Source organism: Taudactylus pleione, unplaced genomic scaffold, assembly GCF_031769625.1.
Source record: "Taudactylus pleione unplaced genomic scaffold, aTauple2 ptg000055l, whole genome shotgun sequence".
NCBI classification, from domain to species: Eukaryota; Metazoa; Chordata; class Amphibia; order Anura; family Myobatrachidae; genus Taudactylus; species Taudactylus pleione.
The window spans coordinates 6,253,585-6,279,006 of record NW_028284457.1 but is presented as its reverse complement, the minus strand read 5'-3'; positions in this window follow the sequence as shown (position 1 = coordinate 6,279,006).

Below are 25,422 nucleotides of genomic sequence, written 5' to 3'. Positions count from 1 at the left end.
TATGCATACTAAATATGGTGCTTACGCAATTAGGTACTGTGATGTATGGTTTAAAATGATGAAGAAGAGTGTTAGACCATTTCCCAGAATTGGCAGCTTTGATAAGAAGGTATTGAACAATGTCCTAGATAGCATCTGTATGGTGCGCTCTCGAATGAAAAAGGTAAAATATAACGAGTGCTTAAAATTATGGCAGTGTGAGGGGGATGCGTGGCTTAAAGGTGTGCACGCGACGCAAACTAGCGTCGCAAGCACGTTATAGGAGAGTGCACATGCACCGCTAAACCGCGGTGCGTGCGCGCCGCAAGATAACGTGCATGTGCAGCAAGGTAGATTTGTGGGCGCGTCCTGTTAAGAAGTCCACAGGTAATTGAAAGTATCTTGATTGTCGTTCATCAGTTTAAATCTCCATTGAAAAGCTTAGGGTTCTCCCAGAATAGGGGCCAAGCAAACGGTAGATATGTTAGATGATGTGCTGCTGTTGGAAGCGCCACTTGCGTCGGCACGCAATATTATGCATACTAGGTATGGTGCTTATGCAACTAGGTACTGTGATGTATGGTTTAAAATGACGATAAGGAGTGTTAGACCTTTCCCCAGAATCGGTAGCTTTGATAAAGTGGTATTGAGCAATGTTTGAGATAGTATCTGTATGGTGCGTTCTCGAATGAATAAGGTAAAATATAACGAGTGTTTAAAGTTATGGCAGCATGAGGGGGATGTGTGGCTTAAAGATGTGCATGCGACGCAAACTAGCATCACGAGCACGTTACAGGGGAGCGGACCTGCAGCGCTAAACTACGGTGCATGCGCATGTGCAGCAAGGTAGCATTGCTGAAGGTATTGCCAGTGGTTCACGCGCACCACCACCACCCTATGCAGATGGGGGTGCAGGTACAGTTGTTGAAAAAACCCATAAAACTGTAATAAGTAACTTGTACCCTCTCTTGAGTAATCACAAAGAAAATGTTCATGTTGCGGATGATGAACCTATTGTTATGTCTGCCATTTCCCATACTGTACACATGTTAGATGCTCCATCACCACAAACACAAGTGGTGGCCCCATCTTCATCAGTAATAGTACAGGAAGTGTTAACAATTTCCTCTACGGGTGCAGTGGATGTTAACCCTATACGTAGCAGTAATAGACTAAATCCCCAGCCAGGTAACAAGGTCAAAAGTAGCAGTGCGGCCGGTCTGTATCCTATCCGGACAATAACTGTTCCGAATGGGAATGCGGATGCGAATGGTGTAGTGCCCACAAGGGAGGTAGCAATGCATTGTCCTTGGACAAGAGCAGAGCTAAATTCCATAATGAATGATTTCCCTGATCCTAAAAAGGAATTAGCCAAATGCCAAAGATTTTTGGAAACCAAGAAAGATTGGTGAGTGGTGTTAAGGGTTTGTCTTCCACACAATACCGACGTAAAAAAGTTTATCACGGATTGCGTATTGATGGAGATGTTCACTTAACAGACGAGAGTAACCAAAGTAACATTACCCGAATTATAACTCAATTGGGTGTATATTTTCCAGTAGTAGTTAACTGGACCAAAATTTTCACCATAAAACAAAAAGAGTGAATCTGCAGAATATTCTTTTAACCGAGCTTTGCAGGCTATCACCCAGTACACTGGGATAGAGGATATTAAAGATAGCACTCATCACAGGGGAATGATAATCACTGTACTTATTGATGGTCTAAAAGAGAACCTAAAGACACGAGTTCAGACCTCACTACCTGGCTGGAGAGGAGTTACTATAGACAACCTCATAGAATCCGCTATTGAACATGATAAAAACATCCTCAAAAAGAGAGACCCAGTGCGAGAAGCTAATGGCTGTTAGTATTCAAGTTCTAGAAGGAATGACTAACATCACAGCCACCAGACACACCTGCACCTGCACAGCTACACGTCCTTACCAATACTGCACCACCGCAAACACAACCCTACCCCACTTATCACACACAGCCTCAAAACCATACTATCCACAACCACCATATTACCCTCAACATCCTTATCCACCCCCACCATCTTTCCCTTCCACTCAACCCACACAGCAACCCTTTCTCCCACCCCACTCACGAAGGTACTTCAACTGCAACCAAATGGGACATGTAAGTAGGAACTGTAAGGTGAAGAAGGTAGGACCCCCTAACCAGGGAGTACCTGGATATCCCCATAAGGGATATACACAGAGTACAGGAAATCCACAACAGTCACCAGCTCCAATTGTAGCCTTAAATGCTGTATTGGAAAGTGAGAGTCAACGCTAGGGGTCAGGTCATACCTGTAGTCTACAGATAGTCAGGTTAACAGGAAGTACTAGGGAAGAACCGGTAATGATGGTTGATGTAGCTGGTACTAAATATCCTTTTCTTGTAGACACAGGGGTGACCAGGTCAGTGATAAAATCTCCTGCTAACTTACAGGTGACCAGCGAGACAGTACCAGCAATGGGTGTAACGGGTAAAGTGCAACATTATACTTTAACTAAATCCACTATCGGGCCATTGCATACCAGGCATTCTTTCCTCCTGGCAGCAGTGGCTCCTACTAACCTACTGGGAAGGGATTTGTTATGTAAGATGGGATGTGTCATATATTGTACCCCTGATGATATATTTCTAGATATCCCAGAGAGAGTTGCGCATGAGGTGAGGGATATATTGGACACTCTCCAAAGGATAATGTATCACTCTACTGGTACAGGTAAAAATCCATCTCAGGTAGATCAAATGTTATCCCAAATTCCAGATTCACTTTGGACCAAGGATCGACAGGACACTGGATTAATGGCAAATGTAGCTCCCATAATGGTAAACCTAAAAAGTGGTAGGCAAGCTCCAAAAATTCCCCAGTACCCATTAAAACAGGAGGTAGCATTAGGGGTTTATCCCATAATTGAGCGATTATTACAGCAGGGAATTTTAGTCCGTACAGCAAGTATAGCCAACAGTCCCAAGAGTGGTGGGAGGGGTTATAGGCTGGTACAAGACCTTAGAGGTGTTAATAAGGTAGTAGAGAGCCAATTTCCCGTAGTGCCAAATCCAGCTGTAATTCTCATGCAGATCCCACCAAGTGCAACCCATTTCACTGTAATTGACCTCTGTTCTGCTTTCTTCTCTGTACCTCTTCATCCTGACTGTCAGTACCTATTCGCTTTTACATACAGGGGTGTACAATACACATAGACACGATTGCCCCAGGGTTTCATAGACAGCCCCAGTATTTTCTCCCAGGCCTTACACAACTATTTACAATCTTTTCAACCTGCCAATGGATCTGTTCTAATACAATATGTGGACAATTTATTGTTATGTTCTGATTTGTTTATGTCATGTTTAAATGATACTAAACTTTTATTGCTTCATCTCTCGTAAACAGGACACAAGGTTGCTAAGGACAAACTACAGTCATGCCAGTCCAGGGTTAAACATTTGGGACATTGCCTAACCCAGGGGTTACAACATCTGAGAAATGACAGAATCCAAGCCATACAGAACATGACACTGCCGCAGAATCAACAGCAAATTCGTAACTTCTTGGGAATGTGTGGATACTGCAGAATGTGGATCCCAGGTTTTTCTATTTTGGCCTTGCCATTATAGGACTTAGTCTCTTCCTCAAAGCCCGATCGTGTCATACACACAGAGGAATCAGAGCAGGATTTCCTTAATCTTAAGGATAGTCTGACAAGAGCACCTGCATTGGGAATACCTGATTATGAGAAGCTTATGAGAAACCTTTTGATTTGTATTGTACGGAAGCTGATGGTTGTGCTGCAGGTGTCCTCACACAAAAACATGGTGATGCCAGTATGCCCGTAGCATACTACAGTGCACAATTGGACACTGTGGCAAGATCACTCCCAATGTGTTTAAGAAGTGTAGCAGCAACTGCTCTATTGGTCAGTAAGAGTGAGGATGTGGTACTAGGCCATGATATGACTGTCTATACTCCCCATGCTGTATCTGCTTTGCTAAACTCTGCCCAAACCAGACATGTCTCCTCAGCTAGATTCACAAAATGGGAACTAGCCTTAATAGCACCTGCAAACATCACCATCAAAGGTGAAGTACGTTAAACCCAGCTACATATTTACCATCTGTGCAACCTAATGCACAAAGGGTGGAGAGAGGCGAGTTGCTGGTGAAAGGTGAGTTCTGCAGGTATATTGATACACATGATTGTATGGTATATCTGAATCAAACCTTTACTGCAAGACCTGACATATGGGATACACCTTAAGAAAATGTAGATGTGACCTTTTAAATGGATGGGAGTTGTCATAGACAAACTGACACTGGAGAGTTATGTACAGGCTATGTTGTGGTAAATGATGAGGTCATTATAGAGGCTGAATCTTTAGGCCCACCACACTCGGTCCAAGTGGCGGAACTGGTGGCACTAAAGAGGGCATGTGAATTAGCGGAAGGTAAATCTGCTAATATCTACACTGACTCTAGGTATGCCTTCGGGGTAGTACATGATTTCGGTGCTCTATGGTGTCTGAGAAAATTTATGACAGCAGCAGGCACACCAATTGCACATTCCAGACATATAAAAGGACTACTAACAGCAATTCAATTGCCTAAAACAGTGGCGGTAAGTAAGTGTAAAGCCCATACATGTGAGGATGATCTGGTGTCACTGGGCAACAACAGTGCAGACGAAGCTGTAAAATGGGCAGCAGGGTTAAAAATGAATGTACCAACTGAACAAATGATGACTTTCCAAATGATTGACATGCTGAAATTAATTGAGATGCAAAATTTGTATTCCATTCAGGAAAAAAGGCAGTCTGGAAATCCAAGGGATGTGGGCAAGAGTCTTCTGGACTCTGGAGAGTGGCTCCCAAGGTGTACTACCGAAGCCTTGCTGAGGCAGTGCACAGTCTGACTCATTTGGGAAAGCAAGGTATGTGAAAATTGGTGAGAGCATACTGGTGCGCACCAGGTTTTTCTTCTCAAGCGGAAAAGAGAGCAATGTCCTGTCTGACCTGCTTGAGGAAAAACATTGGGAAAACGATCCCTACCGAACCATCCCACATGCCTCAGACTGATGGACCTTTCCAGGTAATACAGATTGATTTCATCCAATTACCACCCTGCAGGAATCTCAAGTATGTATTAGTGTGCACTGATGTGTTTTCTAATTGGGTTGAGGCATGCCCAGCTGCCACTAATACTGCTGCATTTACTGCTAAGAAAATTGTTCAGGAGTTTGTATGCAGATACGCTATCCCTAGAATTATTGAGAGTGATAGGGGTACTCATTTCACAGGTGATGTTTTTCAAAATGTGTAAACTGATGGGTATTAATAGTAGACTCCATACACCCTACTGACCGTAAGCCAGTGCCAATGTGGAGAGGATGAACGGGACTATTAAAAATAAATTAAGTAAGATCATGGCAGAAACTGGATTAGGTTGGCCAGAAGCACTACCACTTGTCCTTCATAGTATTAGGACAACTCCTAGACCTCCTCTTAATCCCCCTTTGAAATACTGTTTGGTAGACAACCTCATTTGATTATAAGTCTGCAGGAAGATTTGAAAGGTAACAACGAGGTAACTGTAAGGTATCTTATATAATGAGTAAACAGTTAAAATAGCAACGGCAGAAACTGAAATTGTTGTCACATGATATGCCTGAAACAAAGTGTCATGATGTTGAACCTGGAGAATTTGTTATGATCAGAAATTTCTTGCGTTCAGGTTGTTTGACATATCGGTGGGAAGGTCCGTATCAGGTGTTGTTGACAAGTACCACATCTTTGAAGGTGGCGGAGAGAGATACCTGGGTCCATTCCACTCACTGTAAGAAGGTCAACCAACCGGTCGAGAAACAAGGTGGAGACGAGGCAGATAACGTGGACCTGTCCATCGCGAGCTTGTTCCAGGAGAGTTAAAATGTTGCAGTGATATATCTGAGCTAAAGAAATTTGCAGATCCTTGCTACGGCAATGGACTGATCTGCTGTGATCAGTTTCCATCATCCTGGTTTGTTCGGGGATTTCTGGTTTCTGTGATGGGGGACCAATAGAGGAGATGGGAGCTAATGGCAGTACTGATGGAGTGGAGTCGAGAGGAAGAGAGCTATGCCAATCAGGGGAGTGTTTGACCAATCTTAGAACAGTAATTGTTAAGAGATCTGCTATTCTGGATACTCAGAGAGAGTGTGAAGGTCTATCATCTGAGGATTATTGTATGTGTGTGTGTGTGTGTGTGAGTTCTGTGGGTCCGTAGTCAACGAGAAATGCATCCAACAGTGCCAACCACAGTATAACCAGTATGTATAACCAGTATTGGGGCGGGTATCTTTTAGAGGATTATCACACCGTGGTGGGCAAAATTTTGAACCAAACAGACTGTTGGGTGTGCTCTCACGTGCCCCAAGGACAGCATAATGTAGGATTAGTGCCATTCCCATTAAATATCTCTGAAATGTTAGAATTGCAAAAAGGGAAGACACTGGATGGAAAATTTCTTAATACCAAACCACCCCATTTTAAACTCCACCAGTACCAGGTAGATAAAACACTTTTATGTTTAAACATCACCAACTCCAATGAACCAGGAAGTTGGGAGGTGACTGGGAATAACCAGACGATGACCTTCTCACAAAGAGCTGACAGTGAGCCTATGAATTGTGAACTGTTACGCAAAATTAGGTCAAGTGGAAGACACTTCCGGTATAAATATACACTGAGTAACACAAAAGAAATGATTGGTAGAATATCAGAAGGGTACTGTGCTAAGGTTATACAACCAGAAACCTGGATGAGTCAAATGGGAGAACCTGAAGTAGGATCACTTGCCAGGGAAATGTGTATGACGATAATGATGTTTACTATTCCTTATGTTCTCCTCGATTATGTATATTTTATATGGGAAAGGAAGGTGTATAAGTGGCTCTCTCAGAGTTCCGAAGGTTTGTGTTATCTGGGAAGAGTAGTTCCAGAAGTTATGACCCTTACACATGGTGAAATGCTTGGTATTTATAAAAACACACTATCACCATATCTTCACACAGAGTATGAATGCAGAGACAAAAGAAATATGATACCTGGTGATGTGCATAAAGCCACACAGTTAATTAGTGAGACAACTGGCTTTCAAGTTTTGGTAGCACTGGACCCCACCAGGATCACTCGGGGTACACTAAATTTTAGATATATCCAAGATCTTGCTAAATTAATAGATAATATCACCAAGATGTATGATGACACATTCATGTATACAGGTAGGGAGTTGCAGGCATACAAGAAAAAACTCGTGCAACATAGACTAGTGTTAAATTATTTAACAGCTGTCACTGGAGGGCATTGCATAACTTTGGCCACCCAATTTGGAGTAAAATGTTGCACTTACATTACAAACAATACCAGCGACCCCAAGGAGGTGATAGACCGGAAGATGGATGAAATTCTGCAGCTGAAATGGGCATTTTGAAAGAAACATTATGCTTCAGCGGCTGAAGTAGAGGAATAGGTCTCTTGGTTGAACCCAGTGAAATGGTTCTCAGGTCTAGGAAATGATTGCAAGCATAGGTAAACTCCTGATCCTCATACTGGTTGTCATCATAGTAATTGGTATATGTGTTAGGTGTGTTCCTACTGTGTTGAAATGTGGAAAATGTAAAGGTAAGGTGAATCAAAGGAATGAAATTATGATGGTGGTCAGTAGTAACAATATGAATACTGCGGTAAATGTAGGACTGCATTACAACCCTGAACTAGAAGGTACCATCATATGATGTATAAGATTTAGACATGCATAGAAATGTGTTATTAAAATGTTATTTTAAAACATCTTAAATAATGTAAGTCCCTATTCCCCCTCAAGACTTCCTTTATAGGATTGGTGTATCCCCACATCTTTCCCATGATCTCCCAAGATCAGCGGTGTGCGTATAATGGTAGCTTTATGTCCCCTCCTAGAGACACATTATTGATGGATTAAGAACCACCTTGTGCCGTCCCATAATATAACATTAAATAATGTCATAATGTAAGCCTAAATTAATTTTAAAATCAGATTGTGATAGCATGTTGTTTGCTATCAAAGGGTGGACTGTCGAAGCCGGATAATTGGGTGAGACAGGATCGGTTTAAAATTAAATCTGTGCGACGCCATTTTGCGAATGGCAATGAGACGCCATTTTGCGACTGGCCGCCCAGCGCCATTTTAGTGAATCTCGCCCATTATAAAGTACATACGGCAATGCTATTATTTAGCATCGTGCGATTCCCATGCCATAGAAAGAAGTTAAAAGTCCTCATCATATAAATACAGACAGTCACTAAAACATATAAAATGATTAACCCTGCAAAACACGTACCATGGTGTACTCCACAAATACGTAGTTGCACAATGCCAACTAGCGTCTTTTCTCAATTCCCCAATACTTACACACTGCACACTTACATAAAAGGTTCCCTAGCATTAAAGTGTAATATTCAAGGTTTATTCAGTAATATTAATGTTGTGAAATAAAGGTTTTTTGATATCTAAGGTTTAGTACATGGTAAGCAGACCGTGTTTGGTGTTGTACTAATCCACTGTGTCTCCACAGATTTCCGGTATCATCGGTGAGAAGATCGCAACATGTGTCTGCAAGTTATGGAACTTAGACAGTTAGGGATTGAAATGTTTCCTGTAATGCAGTCAGTCTAATTTATTATGCAGGGGGAAAAAGGACACAAAGGGCTGTTGGAGGCTGGTTTGTGTCCATTCGAATTGACCTATGAACTATCGTGTAACAGAAGACCCATGAAGAAGAACCAATGGAATCATGCCAAACTGTTCTATTGTATTGCCTATCTCTGCTAGAGTACATATGTATGCTCTCTGAAATGGGATCCCAGTCTGCTTGCTTTGCTGTTGACGGAGGTTTCTATTTTGATGCCGGGATCTGGGTCCAGAAGCGCGTGTGCGTATATAACAACTGTACCTTGGGTCTGTATGATTTATTTGTGCGAATTGTATTCCGATCACAGCGTGTAACCATCTGTTTTTATATTGAATAATAACTTTTTGTGCTTTGGAACCACACTCAAAGTCTGAAAGCATTTATTTCTTGTGCGACTCATTACGCTAAATAGCGACAATTTAAGAAGGTATAGGTAGGTAGGAATTGATAGGTAGGAATCCATAGTATCATAGCCAATCAAACAAAATAGTGGTATCAACACATAAGTTATAAAAACATGGCACATGCTAGCAAATGATGCCACGTGTCTCCTGACATGCGTTTCGCATCTAATGCTTAATTATAGGATCAGCACACTTCCCGGGTTGACAGCATTAATAAAGCACTCACTAGCCAATGGGAGCGCTGCCCTGTTTGACAGATACTTAGAAAGGCCAATCGCTGTAAACCTCTATGATTGACTCTGAGTAGAGCCAATCAGGGCAGCCTGTCAGCAATCTTATTGGTCCACATTGTTATTATGGATATATTCACAGGGAATACACACCAAGTTAATCCTCTGAATGGGGATTTTCACAAATAAGTAAAAAAATCCATGGGTATATAGGAATTAGTTTTATATAGATCAGGTATGTAAATAGAAATAATACACAACTTATATAATATCCTATAGACCGGCTGAGGTGCTAACAATATAGAAAACCAATTACTATATCCGCGGAGCTATGTATTGTTATGGAGATAAGATCATGGAACGATATTATCATCAAATCCTCAGATAAGGGGGGTAACGTGGTATTATGGGACAAAGACATATATGTTCTAGAGGCCAATAAACTGAGGGATACAATATGTTACAAACAAATGTTACTTAACTCTCTAGAAGACTTCAAGAAACAATATGAATCCATCATAAAGGAAGCATATGAACAAGGAACTATAACTAGAACAGAATATAATTTTCTAGATGTCAAAGAACCAACAGTTGCCACATTCTACATGCTTCCTAAGATACATAAGAACAGCAAAGTCCCTCCCGGCCATCCCATAGAGTCTTACTGAAAAGGCTAGTCATTTTCTTGACACACATCTGAGGAAATTTGTCACCATCCTACCCTCTTATGTTACCATTTTGGATTTAAAAATACAGAAGTTGGCGGAAGGCAAAATTCAAACTGATCTGTATCGTAAAGACACAATCACGAACAGCGTTCTACACAGAACAAGCGCACACTTTCCACCAGTGTTGAGGGGAATCCCCAAAGGGGAATGTCTTCCCTTGAGAAGAAACTGCTCCAACCTCAATCTTTTTCACGTAAGATCAGAGGAATTAAAGGAAAGATTTGTTCATAGGGGATATAGTAAGAGGGCGATCAAGAAAGCAAGACATTATGCCCTGCAGAAGGATAAAAATTCCCTTTTATACCCCAACAGAACCAACAAAGAGGAAAAGGATAATGTGATACGCTTTGTGTATAGAAACCTTTGTAATTCCTACACCGTTCACCTGATTTGGACGTAATTATCCTCAAATTAAATCTGAAAGTCTGCAGTTAAAGCACATCTTGTTTGTCTAATTTCAAAGCCATTGTGCTGGTGAATAGAGGCCAAAATATGGAAATTCTGTCAATGTCTCAATATTTATGCACCTGACTGTATATAATCACAGACCTTTCACGTCTTTGAAACAAAATCCATGTTCAGAGGATTAACTTGGTGTGTATTTCTTGTGTATGTATTCATAACAACATTTGGGGACCAATAAGATTGCTGACAGGCTGCCCTGTTTGGCTCTACTCATAGCCAATCATAGATAGTTACACAATTCTTATGTACCTAAGGATCATATTATGTGTAGTTTCTGTGAATATATCCATAGTAATTGAGTGGACCAATAAGATTGCTGACAGGCCACCCTGATTGGCTTCATTGTAAGTCAATCATAGATAGTGACAGACCTGCCTAACAACAATACATAGAAAACTGATTACTATATCAGTGAAGCTATGTTGTTAGCACCTTAGCCGGTCTATAGGATATTATATAAGTTGTGTATTATTTCTATTTACATATACATACCTGATCTATATAAAATTAATTCCTATATACCCACAGACTTTTTACATCTTTGTGAAAATCCCCATTCAGAGGAGGATTAACTTGGTGTGTATTCCCTGTGAATGTACCCATAATAGCGATGTGGACCAAGAAGATTGCTGACAGGCTGCCCTGAATGGCTCTACTCAGAGTCAATCATAGAGGGTTACAGCGATTGGCCATTCTATGTATCTGTCAAACAGGAGAGTGCTCCCATTGGCTAGTGAGTGCTTTATTAATGCTGTCAACATGGGAAGTGGGTTGATCGCATGATTAAGCATTAGATGTGAAACGCATGCCAGGAGACACGCGGCATCGTTTGCTAGCATGTGCCATGTTTTTATAACTTATGTGTTGACACCACTATTTTGTTTGATTGGCTATGATACATACAGAGGGTGTCTGTTAGACATAGGGACTTGCCAGCAGGCACATGTGACCTGCCAGAGTTAGGAGAATAGGAGATACCTTGTGTCAGCATGAATGTGTCAGGGACTCCATGTGATATATTGCTCTATGAGATTCAACGTGAATAAACAGACTGCCTTATAAGGGTTACTATTACCCCTGGATGGAAAAAGGAGGGCTGTATTCAGTATACTAGCCAATTCTTAACCACGGGGCATCAAACATGTACACATATTAACAGTGTAGTCTTTGTCTTGAAAGTGAAAACACATTTTGATCTGAGATCTTCTTGAAACCCCATATTACTGTGACTGGCCAGGGCCAACTAATTAGGAGATATATTGTGCCAGTATTATATTAGGGACGCCTAAGTACACAAACATCTGGAGATATTGATTCCATTTACTGTGATGATTACAAGAGAGAAATATAGTCCATCTGATTATTATAAATCCTGGTAGTCATACAAGTACTGATTTAATCAATTTAATATTGAATCATGTATATCTATATTACTGAGTGATGAATGAATGGGGTTGTTTTCTCAAACATGGGGCGGAATTCAATTGTTTACATGGTCCCAATCTCCCGTCTAAAGTGACAGGAGATTGCGGGCCGCTATTCCATTGCTGTCATTTTTCGTGCTAATCACGCCCAAAGTGGTTTGGTTTAGCCGCGTAAAGCAGCTACCCCCGACCAAAGTGCTGGGCGCGACCGCAAAAAGTGATATTTGGGCGCCCAAACAGGTCACTTTTCTCACATTTCAGCTCACAAGATGAAATGGAGCGCTGACAGCTGATCGTGCCCGACAGGAGCAACAATTGAATAGCTCCGTTGGGCGCAATCGGGGCAGGAAACAATTGAATTCCGCCCATGGAATTCAACATCCACGATTGATATATAATATCTCTGTAACCTGAAAGAAGTGAAAGTGTATTTTTGTCCCCTGCAATACGGACACCCTATCATGATAAACTCACAATAAGCTATTAAATTGTATGATGAGGAGTTTATTACTTATGATATAATATAACATATTCAGTAGTGGTCACACAATTTTATTTACATATTTAATTTTTCTTTATATTTCGCGACACTTATTTATTTTAACATAAAACAATAAAAAAGTTATATTTGCGCCCTATTACATCCCGCCCCTCATGTCATTTGAATTGCATAAGGGAATATGTTCTGTCTTTGTTAGCTATGTTTTTAATGAATACCTAAGAAAATATTTCTAATGGCTTAAGCAGTAATGTTCTAAGTTGCATAAACCCTACTTCTTTATCTTATTATAGGACTTTGGACTACTTTCTGGATCTGTACACAGAACAAATGACTTCCAGTACTATGTATTGTCTTTACTTTAGTAATTTTATTTAATATGTTAGACAAATTTAATTTACATGACTAAAATGGATTCTATAAAAGAGTTTATAATGATTATTAGCTGTCTACAACCAATTACATGCCACATTGATTCTACTATGTTAAATACTTCCCACTTCATAGCATTCATTAGTGGTCACAGTGTGACGTTTAGGTGTGTTTTGTACAGTATATAACCAGTGGAGGCTCCAGGGGTGGGGCTGCAGCACAGTTCAAACCTCAAATAGGGGAGTCGCACTAACTGCCAGTGAGTCCCAGCCAGTGATGTTTGGCTATATTTGAAATGACAGTTGGTGTGGCTCCCCTATTTGAATTTTGAACTGCGCTGCAGCCCCACCTCTGGAGCCGCCACTGTATATAACCCATTTAAGACCACTTCCACTAAAATGTCATTCTTCACATAAATCTATCACTTTCCAAAACACTCCTAACAATGTAATTCATGCATGGTCATCCCCTGATAAGAAAATCAGGTGTTTTCTAATGACAAGAGTCCTCACATCTTTGAGGGCATGGTATGATATAACTTAGTGATGTATAATCCAGTGCTCCAAATATATGACAAGCAGGGAAATTGGAGACTACAGTATCTGTCACTAACCTATAAGCTTGCATATAGCCTATACTAAGCTTTCAGCTCTATGTATTAAGACAAATACAGTATAATGGAAAGAATGGTTTATGACACTTTCTTGATATTTGGCCACTTCACTTGGATGGCTATCACAGGTATGGCTGGAGAAGAATGATATTAATCACTACCAGTTGGCCTTTGGCACCACTTTTTCCCTTCTCCCACTGGCAAAATTCCTCTTAGCTTTGGGATGTCAGCTCCATTTGGAATAAATTTATTTATATGTAATACCACAAACACTAGAAAACTAACATCAAACACTGTCTATCTTAAGTATACACCTGTACAAGACAAATGTATTTATTTTTGTTTATTGTGCAGTTATAGCTATATATAATATTTTGCTTTAAAATAAGATCCTGAGGGAGATGTACTAAGTCTTGGAAATAGCGAAAGTACCAACCAATCATCTCCTAATGGTCATTTTATAGAGGCTATGCTTATAAAATTAACGTGAGGAGCTGATTTGATGGTACATTATCTCTCACCGCTTTAACTCTTCAAAGTTTAGTAATACTACCCTCCTATCCTGTTGCTGTTCTCACTCTCAGGCACCTCTGCAAAAAGAAGCATCATTTCCTATATTTCGCTCCAGCCAGTCCGACTGACTGGAGTTAACTATAGGAAATGCTCTGAAGCAGTAGAACCTGAGAGTGGGAACAAAGGCATCACATGGGACCTAAGGTGTTGATAAAGCTATGGTATAAGTGGGCTATATGGCGATGTGACAATAGTATATTGTAGCATGATGAAGGTATGGTGAAATGAGAGGGTGACTGGTATTATAAAGGGATAAATGTTGGACTGATGAGATATAAAATAGTAGTCCATATTCAATCTGCCAGATAACAGTCTGTAATGCACATTGTACTTTATAAATTATGCTTGACAACATATACAGTATAACATTCTGTTGTGTACAGCATATACCGCAATAAATATGGTATGTAGCTATATATATTTACGTAATGTACTTAGCATGCCAAATTTTCACTTTTACTGAGCAGTTAGTGTTACTCTTATAACTTATGCTCACATTCTAAAACTTTAAATGGCCTAAGGGGAAGCAGTCGGGAAGCCGACGGATGGAATCCCGACCGTCGGCTTCCCGACTGTCTAATCCCGGCAAGGGGCTAAATGACAAGCGTTTAAATCCCGACACCTGTCATTTTACCTACGCTGGGAGCCCGGCTTTCCGATCGAAGGTCAGTCGGGCGCCGGGCACGAACAGCTGCGTGGGGGGGAGGGTTAGGTTAAGGGCACTTGGGGGGGACTTAGGGTTAGGCACCCCCCCGGGAGGGTTAGGTTTAGGCTAGGGGAAAGAGGGGTTAGGGTTATGCACCCCCAGGGGGAGGTTAGGGTTAGGCACTCCCCCAGGAGACTTAGGTTTAGGCAGCGGGAAAGGGGTGGTTAGGTTTAGGCACTTAGAGGGGGGATTAGGGTTAGGTACTGGGGGGGGTTAGGGTTAGGCACCCCTTAGAGAGGGTTAGGGCGGTAATCATACCGATCTCGGCCTGCAAGTGGTGTAGCTTTTGGATGCAAAAAGACTCAGGGTCTCATTCAGACCTGCTCGCGAGTGCTGTACGCTTGCAAGCGGGTTGATGTTACCCAAATGCGCATGCGCATGACGGAGGCTGCTCCGTCGTGCGCATGCGCGAGACCCAGCGAGCGACGGGGAAGCCGTCGCTCGGGGTCTCAGACCAAAGGGGGCATGCTGTCGATGGCGAGTGACAGCATGCCCCCTTTGGTGGGCATGATGGGGGCGTGGCTGCCCAGATGGAGGCATTCCCATGGGAACGCCTACCATCTGGGTCCAGCCCCACTGACATCACTAGTCATGTCAGTGGGAGTGTTTTTGGCTCTGATAGAGCCAAAAGCACTCCCGGCTTGCGGCAGCGAGACCCTACCACAAGGGTCTCGTCGCAAGCCTGATGGTCGCCATGGTCTTGACCATCGCGACCATCTTTTTGGCCGCTCGCATAAGCTGTGGGTGGTCACCCACAGCTATGCGAGCGGCCAGGAGGCCGCACCATTTTCAGCTCGGATGGCCACACCATTTTCAGCTCGGATGGCCCTGATTCAGAACGAGCGCTCTTGTCAGAGCATCCGGTTCTGAATCAGGCCCTCAGTCTGTACAAAAAATAAAAGAAAAAGGAAAAGAAAATAATAGCATGTAGGCCTATGCTTTAGTTTACATTCACATAATCTGAAACATTTCTGGTCACTTAAAATGCTGCAAAAGAAAGGGGGTAGAAAACAGTGCAATACACATAGGACCTCATTCAGAGGCGGTCGTTAGTTGCAAGCAGTTGCACTGAATCAGGGCGGCCGCTTGCATCCAGAGCGACCGCCTCCTTGGCGATCGCTAAGCTGTGGGTTAACACCCACAGCTCTAGCGACCGACATGGGTGATGGTCGCGATGGTCAAGACCATCGCGACCATTGGGGCTTATGACCAGACCCTAAGGTTGGGTCTGGGCACTCGTAAGCCCCAGGGAGCATCCTTCTCTGATCGAGCAGGAAGCTCAGCAATGATGTCAGTGGGGCCGCCCCCAAACGGCAAGCATTCTGGCGGGAATGCCTCCATTTGGGCAGGCACACCCCCTGCCCGCCTCCCAAATGGGGCAACCTGACACTCACCATCGACAGCTCGCGCAGTCTGCTGAGAGACCCCTAGCGACGAAGCATCCGTCGTTAGCCGGGTCTCACGCATGCGCACGACGGAGCCGGCTCCATCGTGTGCATGTCCAGTGGGGCAAAATAGAGTTTGTTGCGAGCGCTCAGCGCTTGCGAACGACTTTGAATGACCCCCACCATAGTGTGTATACTGAACCACTGCATGTGATAATATGAATAAAGAATATAAAATGTATTCACACAATATAAACCAAAACATCAAAGGGTATGACAGTCATAAAAATTCAATGTAAAATTTGATAACAAATAAAATAAAATGTATAACTAAATAAAAAATACTGGAATGTGAGTATAGGATATAGTCCCTGTACCAAAGGAATTAAAAGTCATTGGTTGAAATAAAGGATGCCTAACATTCTGGTAGGTGGATGAATTACTGGGACTGAAAGCAGATGTCTGTGCCATTCAACAGGAGGGTTCCTAGGGTCGTCAATTCCTGCAGCTTTGTGCATTCCTGCATTGGGTAATTCCTATATTCCTGTGTCCATAAAGGTAAGGCTCACTCAGACCGCCGGAGGTAAAATACTTATTGGGAGTGTTCATAAACCAGGAGACCTGTATTGTGGTCCGGGATCTACATAAGGGGTCCACCTAAAGCGTTTCTCTGTTGATCACAGTTTCGTCAGAGGCTTAATGACTCCTTGAATCATTCCATGATATAAATACCCTTCCTGCATGCAGGTGTACCAATTATAGAGGAAGTGGTTAGTATAAACAAGATATACAAGCATTACGTGCAGTGGTTTTACTACAGATAGTGCAGACAAAACCTATGTTCTAATCAAGTTCTATAATCCTACCAATCAATGATAAAGCCAAGTCTGACGTGTGGTGTTAAATGGTTTTTGGCAAAATAAGTTGCTGAAAGATCCGGTATACATCATCTGTTTTGTTGGTCACGTGACCAACAATTCACGTGTCTGCTGTCCTCTGGAATGCTCATCACATGTATACCACCTGCATTCTCTATTAAGAGTCCTCAATTGGCTGATTTTGCTATCATATGATCAGTTGTTATGGTATTTATAGTTTTATACCAACAAAGGCCATTTTATTGATATTTATCACATTGGAAAAATTGTTTAACTTAGATTAAATAAATTACATAAAAATCACGTATGTGTTATACACAAGTAGCTTATAAATGTCATTATATTCTCAGTAGTCTTTATACTTTTAGTGCATTATACATATATCCTGGATGTACTGTAAACAAAGGTACATGTATATAATGTAAACACAAATACATATATCCACAGAATCTATATATTTGGCAAACAAATTAATTACATAACCTCAATGGTATCTAAATTATATGAATTACACTGATTACATCTGTCCTTTTCTGGGATATATAAAGAATATACTGTAAGTGCATATACATAACAATAAGGAGGAAGAACTCAGTGGAAACACGACCTGAAACTTAATATTTCTAAAACAGAATTAATTATATTTCCACCAGCCAATAACAGTTACCAACCTGATCTCTCTATCACTGTTGATACCTCGACCATCCACCCCGCCCCACAAGCTCGCTGCCTTGGTGTCATCCTTGACTCTGAACTGTCCTTTGTTCCCCTCATTCAATCTGTCTCAAAATCATGTTACATACACTTAAAAAACATATTCAAAATTCGACCATATCTCACACAAGACACTGCAAAAACTCTAATCCATGCACTTATTATTTCCCGCATTGACTATTGCAATAGCCTCCTTACTGGTCTTCCCAAAAACAGGCTATCACCATTACAATCCATTATGAATGCAGCTGCAAGGCTTATCTTCCTTGCAAAACGTTCTTCTTCTGCTGCCCCGCTCTGTCAGTCCCTCCATTGGTTACCGGTTTTCTACCGTATTCAATACAAAATACTTTCACTTACACATAAGGCTATTAACCAAACCACACCAACATACATCTCTTCACTCATCTCAAAATATCTCCCAACCCGACCTCTCCGCTCAGCACAAGATCTGCATCTCTCATCCCCATGCATTACTTGCTCCCATTCACGGTTACAGGACTTTCTTCGCGCTGCACCCACTCTATGGAATGAACTACCTTGCCCAATAAGACTTTCATCTAGTCTCCAATCCTTCAAGCGATCCCTGAAAACTCACCTCTTCAGGCAAGCTTATCAAATTCAAAAACCTCCCACATAACCTTCATAGCTTCCATATCTAATTACATCCCCTTTTTACAGTCCACACACAATCTCACACATTGTCTTTCTCTCACATCCTCATGACATTTGGTCGACATTCCTGTGTGACTGGATCATGCAGCCAACCAAGAAACAGTGCATTCTGGCTGGACCAAATGCAATATATAGCACCTATCCTTGTGTATCAATGCCTATTTCCCTACAGATTGTAAGCTTGCGAGCAGGGCCTTCCTACCTATATATCTGTCTGTTATTACCCAGTTTTGTTCTATTAATGTTTACAATTGTAAAGCGCAATGGAATATGCTGCGCTATATAAGAAACTGTTAATAAATAATATTGATAAAGACATCAGTTGTAATGATATCTAGGAATCTGGTTATATATTTCTCTAGTTAAGAATATGCATTTTGTATCATAAATAAGGAGAGAAAACTCCATAATAATATAGACATAGAGAGGGGTAAGGATAAAAAAATGGGGGAAGAAGGAGAACAATCATAAAAGGGGAAAAAAGGAGATAATATGTGAGCTAAAGAATGAACCTCGGGTGAGAAATATGTCAAGGAGTGAATAATGGGGCCGGACAGGCCCTAAAATCCACATAATGACAAAAAATCCCAACTGGACTAGTGGATAGAATTAAGCTCAACTGCTTCGTTAAGACCATCAGGAAATATAGTGCTCAACCTATACATCCAATAGAGTTCTTGTTGGCATAGGCGCAGGTACAGTACCTGTCACCGCCTCTGTTTGTTGATGTGTTCGATACCTAATATTTTAAATGTATGGGATTACTCTGATGGACTTCAAAGAAATGGCTTGGAATACTATGGTTCATCATCTTATTAATGATTTTCCTCCTGTGTTCCAAGAATCTTTTTCAGCAGAAAAGTTGTTCTACCAACATGGACTGTTACAAAATTTGTAATTTACGTACTTTCATGTATCACAATTTATGAATTGTTTAATTTCAAATTGTATATCTGTATTATGTAGATTACAACTTTTTTTTTACCATGTTGTATGTGATTACATGTGATACATTGTTTACCACATTTAAAAAAACCTTTAGGGTGTGATGGTAACCAAGTTGTGGAATTAGTATCAGAGATAAGTGTTTTTAGGTGGCTTGGTATAGAATTGTGCAACAATGGGACGCATTTGAGAATGGCATAATTTCTTTGTATGATTTTTTTTATATCTCCTGAATATTTATTCGATTTGGATATAAAAAGTAAACATTCCTCCATTGGAGGTTTTTTATTTATTATTTTTGGTCTCGTGGTTATAAGGTCTTAGTGATCCAGGTTACTAACTTCTTCTAAATATTTTCTATCCCTAAAGTTATTAATCATCTCTTTTGCTTGTGTGTTAAATAATTCTTGGAATGAGCAGTTTCTTATTTTTCTGCATAACTGTCCTTTGGGAATGTTCATTTTCCAAGGTCTGTAATGTCCGCTATGAAAAAGTAAATCATTATTTGTATCTGTAGGTTTACAAAAATTGGAGGTTACTATTTTATTGTCTATTTTTTGTAGGTCACATCCAAGAAATGAATACTGGGTGTGTTAAAAGTGTAGGTGAAAGATAAATTATAAGAGTTTTGATTTAGGTACAAGCAGACAAAGTTACCACGCTATACCCCTTATATATGTGTGTAGCCGGGTGTTTACAAATAGATTATTCGAATAGTTTGATGAGAATCTCTTTAATGGTTAAACACAATGTTAACCTCAATTATTATATATTATTATGATGTGCAAAATAGAAAACACAGACAATTTATATACTGTAGATAGAGTTAAACATGTTGAATAGCAGTATCAGACAATCATAAACAATTTATACATTTAAATCACAGTGTTTAAAAGGTGCACGTACTGTGAGTCTCTATACACAGTGTCTAATGAAGCATCTGTTGATGTAGTCCACTGTCCTAATTGTGTGCTACCAGGTGTGTAGATAGTCAAAAAGAGCGGCGTCCCACTTGCTTTAAATAAGTTCTATGTCCATGTTGTACTGGAGTTATAGTAAAGTTCTGTTAGAACAAAAAATATAGTCATCAAAAAAAGAGAGGAGGAGAATGACAACACTTTTACCTCAATCTTTAGTGCCTTTTTAGTGGGTTCTTGCAGAGAGCCTGGTTAGCTGGTTTTCCTTCCGTAAATGCAACCAATGGCGTCGCTTTGTGGAGCTGGACTGTTGGGCAACAACTCTAACGGGGAGCCTGCTGGTCACATAGGATTGCTCGTGGGGTTGCCTTTCAGGAGGCTTCGTCGCGGAGAGTCTTTTCCTTCCTTCACAGTGTTTTGGCTGTGTTGCAAAGAGTTGGACTGGTGCGTATGGTGCAGCGGTCTCCCACTTACTTCCGGGTATTGTGCCGGGAGGCTCCGATCACGCGATGCGGGTGATGGTAATGGCACTGAGGTTCTTGTGTTATCGTCTGGACATCTGGAGTGTGCTTTATGTTCCAACGCATTTTAGCCCTTAGGCCTTCCTCTGGGGGTGTGCATAGATGGTGTGTCTTAGTTAGTGGGTTTAAATGCTTCTGTTGGGCACGTCCTTTATTCCTGATTGGGCATATACGCTGCAGGGTGCTACTAGATTGGTGGGGCAATTTGTCAGTCATTATGCTGAAGACAGTGTACAATGTCTCTGGTTAAGCATGGTATGGTGGCAATTTTGTTGGAGTCTTCATACATGGCGTATGATGGCTTGATATTATCCATCCCATAAAGGGTTAATCAGCCATTTTTGCTGGGTTTGAAATCCTTGCTGAGGACACTGTATAATGGGGTAGATGTATTATAGCGGCACTTAACGTGCCGCTATAACGCTTCCCGCTTCGCCTCTTTACCGAGGCGAAACAGGAAGCACTACCGATGAGTTGTATAAACATCTCATCGGCCGGAGAGGGGGAGCGTTTACTCCCCCCTCCGGCGCTACCCGCTAGAGACAGCAGCGCATCAGCCCAGTGCTGATGCGCTATGTCTCTGTCCCGGCCGTCTCCACTGAGCATGCGCGGGATCTCGCAAGTATCGCAAGATCTCCAAGTGCAGCCCTGGAGCCGGCAGCCGCCACAGCAGGGGCAGCGCGGTCCCTGCTGTGGGGATAGGCTAGCGCCAGGCTGTAGCTGTCGGTAACGACAGCTACAGCCGGCTGAAAGGTCATGCGTTATGACCATTCATATATGGCCTTGCCGTCGACGCTGCTATCTTGTAGATAGCAGCGCCGATAATGACAGGGTCGCATAGCGCCCATGTCATTTACCGCCCAGACCCCCGATCATACATCGGGGAGAAGCGGTATCAGCGCACATAACGTGCGCTGATACCGTTTCTGGGCTTCGTACATCTCCCCCAATGTCTCTGGTTAAGCATGGTATGGTGGCCATTTGTTTTGGAGTCTTGATACATGGAGGATAATGGCTTGACAGTTTCCATCCCATAAAGGGTTAATCGGCCATTTTTGCTGGGTCTGACATCCTTGCTTAAGACAGTGTGTGATGTTTCTGGTTCAACATGGTTCGGTGGCCAATTTGTTGGAGTCTTAATACATACAGTATAATGGCTTGATAATGTCCATCCCATAAAGGGTTAATATGACATTTTGCTGGGTCTAGAACCCTTACTTATGTTGTGTTGTACATATTGTTATCATATGTTGTATCTGTATACAAATACACACTGTCAAAGTCAAATAATTGGTTATAATCGTTGTACAATTATTATCTGACGATATAGTTGTCTATGGTCTGATGATGTATTACTAGGACGCTACTTTGCATCGGTGCAACCTAATGCACTAAAATGTGTATCCACAACACACATACGCTGATGCACATAACACACACATATAATTGTATATATACAAACACTCATATGCGTATTCACATACTTACACATGGATGCTCATCTGTATATAGTCACATACTATTTGCTATTTCAACACACAGACGCATATATGCGAACACATACATATAAGATGGTTCCCACACATTATAGTTTATTACCTAACAAATACCTTTAATAACTCTGGTTATTATTATAATGTAATATGTACTTAAGGGATCTAAGGTTCAGAATACAGTGGACATGTCATGTTTGGTATCATACTAAATGCCTGTTTATTTGCAGACATCCATTTCTATCAGCAAAGGATTCGCATCTTGTGTTTGCTAGTTATGGATTATAGGGAGTTATTGGTTAGAATGCTGTTACTTGCATGCAGTGTCTGTAGCCAGTTTTAACTAGTTCTTCGGTGGGAAGCTACACAAAGAAGCTGTTAGAAAACTGAGCCATACCTCTGTTGACACCATATGAACTGACCAATGACCAGATTGACCAGATGCAAGAACCAATGAAAACATGCCAACTTGTCCCTTTGTTATCCTTGTAACCTGTTCTCCATTTTGGGTGACCGCAGGATTCAGGATTGAAGGACTGCATACTGGGACCAGTAGCGCATGCATATGTATTGGCTTGTACTACTGTAAATTGCTTTTTACTCTAATAGTTAAATCTTTCCGTTTACATAAATAACTTTTGTGCTTTGGAACCACACGATTGGACTGGAAAGCAATTCTTTCTTAAGCAACTTGCAGCGTTAAATAGCATCTAGCGACTAATAGGAATCAATACATGGGGGCTCGGCCTTGAGGTCACGCTACCGGAAATTACTCAAAGCGATCGGATTTCAATCCCTCAACAAAGGGTGGACGCGTCACATATGGGTAAGAACACAATCTGTTTAAAACCTGTTTTGTACTGTGTTGTGAAACCGAATATCCATTTTTGGGTGATCTAAGGAGCGCTGATTAGAATCCAGGGACAAGAGAGAAAAGTCTGTTTCTTTTATTGTCATTTTTGTGCTGCAATAGGCGATTCGCAAATAGCATATGCATCTTTCCTGTATTACTGCCACATGTTTAAACAATTGTTTTGATAGATAGTCTTGTATCATTTGTTAAAACCTCTGAATAGGTATTGCCACGAGGGAAATAATTTTTCTGTGCAGAAAACAAAGGTATATGAATGTGAAAGTATGCTTGTGATGTGATAAAGGAAAAGAAAAATGGAAAAGGTTTTTTCTTTACTGTTTCTACGAGACAGAAGAGACCCAGTAGGTGTCTGACGAGGCACAACTACTACCGAGTAGGTATACACAGCAGGTATACTGGCAGCGAAAACAGGGATTTCTGTTTTTGGCAAAAAACGGAAGGGATTTTCGGTAGTGACGCCCAATAGTAATCGCAACGCTTATTGATAAGTTAGTATCTATAAGCAATGCGATTGGATCACACGGTTGCATACACACCGCATGGTTGCGTATAAAACTGTGATTGTGTGTCACGGCTGCCGACACTTGAGACTCCTGAGAGGAGGCAGGCCTACTAGGCACAATAAACTAGGGTGGCTTTAGGAATGACCTTTTCATGAAATCTCGATAGCATGGAATAAAGTAAATAGAATTTATTCACAGGAATCACTGAGGTTCACATAAGCAATAATGAGTATAGGAGAAAACCCCCATATAGTCTTTAACACAGAAAAGTTAATATGGTAGGGAACCCCGAGTCCAGGGGCTTCACCTGGGTGGAGCCCTGTAGTGATGGAGATCCAGAGCAGAGTGAGCCCCATGATGCAGTGAGGTTGGAGCAGGGTTGAGCCCTGTGATGCGATGAGGTCAGAGCAGGGTTGAGCCCTGTGATGCAGTGAGGTCGGAGCAGAGTTGAGCCCTGTGATGCAGTGAGGTCAGAGCAGGGTTGAGCCCTGTGATGCACTGAGGTCAGAGCAGGGTTGAGCCCTGTGATGCACTGAGGTCGGAGCAGGGTTGAGCCCTGTGATGCACTGAGGTCGGAGCAGGGTTGAGCCCTGTGATGCGGAGGTTGAAGCAGGGTTGAGCCCTGTGATGCGGAGGTCGAAGCAGGGTTGAGCCCTGTGAAGCGGTGTGGTTCCGGAATGGGGTTGAGCCCTGCGGTGTAACTAGAATCCGGAGTGGGGTTGAGCCCCGCGATGCAATGAAGATTGAAGCAGGGTTGAGCCCTGTGAAGCGGTGTGGGCCCAGAACAGGGTTGAGCCCTGCGGCGTGACTAGAATCCAGTACGGGATTGAGCCCCACACTGCGGTGATGATAACTGTAATGGTACAGTTGACAACTGTAATGAAGATGGGTTCAATGTCCACAGGAGTGAGAGACACCAGGCAATAGTGCAGCAAAAGGTGAAACCACAGCAATGGAGCAAAAGCTTACTTAGGCATTTGCTATGCTGAGCTCTGTAGTGTGTCTGGTAACTGGCATCAGAAGTTTAGCTGGAACATGAGTGGAGATATAGCAAAGTCCACAGCAACCCACAGGCACAGCAGGGATCTGGCAGGAGTCCAAGAAAGACCTGAAAGTAACATTGCACAGACACTGAGACACAGTTAGTAACAGGCTTTATACTAGAGATCTGTGATCCATAGGAAGTTCAGAACATGTGACCCAAATGGAATCAGGTTTGAAATAATGAGCAATCTAGGAATCCCACAACCTTACAACACCTTGGAAACAGATGATCACTATAACTCTCTATTCCCTGTATGACATGAACGCCAGCAAGCAGGAAAGCTTCTCCAACGACCACAAAGGAACTTTGGAAAAAGTAATCTCTTTATGCACTGAAATAGTCGCAGTCCTGACATTCTGACAAAGGGTTATGCTGGAAGGCAGAAAAATTGCATAGGCTATTTTCTGCTCCTCATTGTGTAAAACTAGCAAAACACGCTTAGCGGTCGGTTGTGCACAGTGGGAGGAAGTGAGTGGACGCAGCTTGTGAATTCATCCACCGGTTGAAATCTCTAGCAAAAGTAGCAAAGCATTGTCCCAGATGGGTGCTAAGCAGTCGCTAGGGATGGTCGAGGAAGTGCTGCTCATAAATGGACCTGCCGGTTTGGCAAGGTATATAATGAATATGAAATATGGCATGACTGCTACAGCGTACTGCGACATATAGGTCAAGATGACCAAAGGATGTATGAAACCCTTTCCTAAAGTTGGCAGTTTCGATTCGGAAGTACTAAGTAATGTTAGAGATAACCTATGTT